General features: G+C 42.7%; 1 long non-coding RNA gene across 1 annotated transcript; it reads right to left on the minus strand.

Moving 5' to 3' along the window:
• Positions 1 to 313: 313 nt before the first annotated feature.
• Positions 314 to 2,021, minus strand: LOC123401944. The gene is made up of 2 exons (XR_006611200.1): positions 790 to 2,021; positions 314 to 703 (listed from the first exon to the last, which is right to left on the minus strand). It is a non-coding gene; the product is annotated as an uncharacterized LOC123401944 (long non-coding RNA).
• Between the last annotated feature and the right edge of the window lie 2,034 nt (positions 2,022 to 4,055).

Here is a 4,055-nt window from a genome sequence, read left to right on the forward strand (position 1 = left end):
ATCATGTGTTCCATGCTTGCACCAACCTCGTCCCCAGCGCCCTCCGGTGTCCTTTCGATTCTTACCATCTTTAGGCTACCCATGTCATATGTTGTGAGTAAACACCGACATTTGGCGCCCACCGTGGGGCCGTCCGCGGCATCGGCCAGATTTCGCCTACACGGACGGATGCTTCGTGTCCGAACCGATCAGCATGCCTGTGGAGCCTGCCCTTGAGGAGGTTTCTACGATGTTGATCGACGTCCCATTCCGTTCAAAGATGAACACTTTGGCTGCAATTCAGTTCAAAGTTGAGTGTACAACCATGTGCTCATGAGTGTAAACTGCCATGTATAGATTGTACATTATTAGATCTAAACAATACACATCACTATACATAACTTGCAATTTCCTTTGTTAATTGATGTTTGTACTCCCAAATAATGCATGAAATAGCTATTTTACAGGGAATAAGTATTAGGGAGGCCATCATTTATATACCAACAAAGAGTATGCAGATACTACAACTTTCATTGAGCCATTTTTCATTTCTATCGATTTCCATCCCTGAAATTCAGGCAGATGCATCTCGATCTGATTTCAATCCCTCGAAATTCAGAAACTTGATGTGATTTTGGATTACTTTTAATCGCCCTTCACGGCCACCTATAAAACACATTGTATTGCATCTCCAACACATCTAGGCATGTATGTAAACTGTTATCTGAGCAAGGACAGCCTATATTAGAATCATCAAATACCTTGTACCAAGTAAAGAGTAATCATCAAGTACCAAGTAAAGAGTATTACCGAGAATCGTGCCTAGCTTTCTACCCAACTTGCATATTTCCTCTACCGTGCCTAGGCAAGCACCAAATCATACAAATTGGAATTCGGCGAGATGCATTGCATCCTTCAACCAATGAACGACCGTTGCCAACTCATCTTCATACTTGAAATGGCCACCAATCCACCTTCTTCCTGAAAAGCAGAGCAAAGAAGAACAGAGTAGAGATATATTGGGAGATACAATTGAAGGTTGGATTCCTTTGGATTTCGTATAACTTTCCAACGAATAGCTGATTGGTTTAGCACATGTGCCATGTGTTAATGAACACTAATTGACGACCGCAGTCCTTTGGATCCTCTAAAGTTCAGATGTCATAAAACAAAAACACAAACACTAATCCTGGATGGGTGAATGAATCTGAAATTGTCACGCCATTGTGGTCGTGCATAGCATTCTGCCCGAGGAGATGTGTCGCCGTCAGTTCTCGAAGGCGTAGATGGCGAGCTCGCAGCTACGGGCCTACACATCTAGTGTGACATAGACCTAGAAATTGCAATGTTCAGGGTGTTCACACCGTGCAGCAGCACAAAACTGAACACATATATATAACAGTTACTTTTTCACAATATATGTAGAAGAATTGAACATTCAGGAAGTCTTCCATAGGTTTTAGTACCTGCATACCCCATGGTCGTTGCCAGTCACACTAACTAATTTGTCATCATGAAGAACTACATTAATCTCAGTAGTATAGCATGTTTGAGCTTCATCGACAGCATTATCTAGTAGTATTTCATAAACCTAGGACATGCCAAATGAAAATGGTGGGCAGGCAAGAAACAAAATGTAGCACCAAGTAACATGGAAAAAAGAAATGCATAATCCATTGAGATATATATCAAATGATGCAATCCACGTGGTCCTCGTCTTGTGCCTACATATTAATATTACTTCTAAGACCTGTAAGACCGTAAATATTAACAAGAGCATCCTATTAACAGGAAATAATTCATCTACCTATTTTCAACCGCAATCGTAAACAATACAACCACTGCATTGGCATTACCAGATGGCACAACACAGTAGAGCTAGCAGCAACTGAAAATCCGAAGCTCTCTACCATTTGCATCCATGGCTGACCCATCTTATCAATCGTAACTGCCATTGACATTCACATGTACAAACAATGCGGTGGTTCTACACGTGCTCAATCCAGATGTCATTCTTTGTGAAGGGAATATGGAATAGGCAGTATTACCTTTCTTGTCAATGCAGTGGTCATGGTCGCGACGCAGTCCATCAACAGGTGGAGGCCATGGCGACCTTCGTCGAAGAGGACCTAGCCAGCTCCCAGCTTGCCACCATCAAGGCCCACCGCAGCAACGAGCTCTCCTATGTGCTGCACCCAGAAAAGGAGTGGATCTGGATCAAGCACATACACAAAAAATGGGATGATCAGGAGGCACTCGTGTGGGGAAGGGAGGGGTGTGACTCGAGGGAGTTGGTCAGCCAACGGAGAGCGGCTGCGATAGAGGAGGAGGAGGAGAAGGAGAGAGAGAGGAGTTGGGGGGAGGTGCAGCGCCGGCGTCAAGTGTGGCCGACGGTGGAAAACCACAGGGGTGGGGAGCACTTCATCTAGGGGTGCGAGAGGCTGCGGGGTAGGATATGGTGGCGCGCGACGGAGGCGTTGGGGACTGCGGCGAGCGTTGGAGGAGTCGGGACCGGCGGCGCACGACGTCGTGGCAGGGGGTGGCAGCGCGCTCGCGCTGGAGATGGGAGTTAAGGTTGTGGGTGGTCTGGTATTTATTTATTTTTTCTCTCGCACATCTCGATTCAGCTTCACTTATTAATTGGATTACGGGTTGATTTCTCAAAAAACAAAGGGACGTTTTTACAAAACGGTCGTGATGGGTTTTTCGACAGAAACAGTAACCACTTTAGTATTACTAGCAAAAGGGCACATGCGTTGCAACGGGAGAAAGAAATACCACACGGCACACGCTCTTAATTTATAAAAAAATGTCTATAATTTAAGAATTTATAGTTACGATATAAATAAAGATGGTCTTATCCTACAAAATTGCAGTTCAAAATTTCACAGGTCTTCTATTTTAACACGGCTTGCATGTAGATTTAATACGTACAAAGAATCAGTCAAGTGACCTTCAGTTTCATCTCTAATCCTGATTTTGTTGACGTGTTCATTCCCAATCTGGATGAGTACCGGTATGAAAGAAAGACGAATAATGACTTATTTATTAAGATTGCACCCTAGATAGTATTTTTATTAAACGTTTAACAGATAAAATAATATCATATTTAAATTCTACATATTTTTCTAATCAAATTCCATGTATAATATGTTAAATTTGAAGTTATGGTTTAAAAGATATGAGTATTTAAAAAAATATTTAATATATACTACGAGTTTAATGTCATAAACAGTAAGGGTTTTTTTGTAAAATCACCTCGGTGGGTATTCCGACGGAAGCGATAGCCTCTTTATTATTAGGTAAAGATGTAAAGATAATAACTTTTAAAAGAAAAATAGAATTAATTCCAAAACAAAAGAACGACGTGGCAAGTCGGGTGTTATCGTCTAGTAAAGAGATCTATGTCCTCCCAAGTCGGCCTTCAATTGTGCTATTTTTAGGTGGAACATGCTTTATTAATCAATCGGTCGCAATATCGGAATTAGAGAAGCATCATGGGGATTGAAAAGCAACTAGTTAGCAAGCACTTCTTCGGAAGCCTTCGAACGGTCACTCTCGCGCGGCACTACTTGGCGCGTTCTCAGCCGGCGTCACGTGTCGTGTTCTGAACGTTCCCTTCGTATTTTGCTTTTTTATTTTTCGCACATGTTTTCGCTTTTTCCCTTTTTTTGGTGTTCCGATTTTTCACCGGTCTTTTGAAAAAAAATCAATTTTTTTATTCGTGAAAAACCCGCTTTTTCTGTTTTTTTACGGAAGAAACACGTTTTCTGTTTTTTTTTTCGAGAGACACGGTTTTGCTTCCGCGAGAGCCACGGTTTTGCCTTTGCGAGAGGCACGGCCGGGCCTCTCGGAAAGAGAAAAAACAAGGTTTTTTTGCAAGACGGTTTTGCTTCTGCGAAAGGCACGGTTTTGCATTCGCGAGAGCCACGCCCGTGCCTCTCACAAAAGGGAAAAAACGCGCTGTCTGAATTTTTTTTGCTACAGGCACGGTTGTGCTTCCGCGAAAGGCACAGTTTTGCCTTCGCGAGATGCAAACCGAAAGGGGGAAAACGCGTTTTTTGTCTTTTTTGCGA

This window comes from Hordeum vulgare, chromosome 6H (genome assembly GCF_904849725.1).
Source record: "Hordeum vulgare subsp. vulgare chromosome 6H, MorexV3_pseudomolecules_assembly, whole genome shotgun sequence".
Classification (NCBI taxonomy): Eukaryota; Viridiplantae; Streptophyta; class Magnoliopsida; order Poales; family Poaceae; genus Hordeum; species Hordeum vulgare.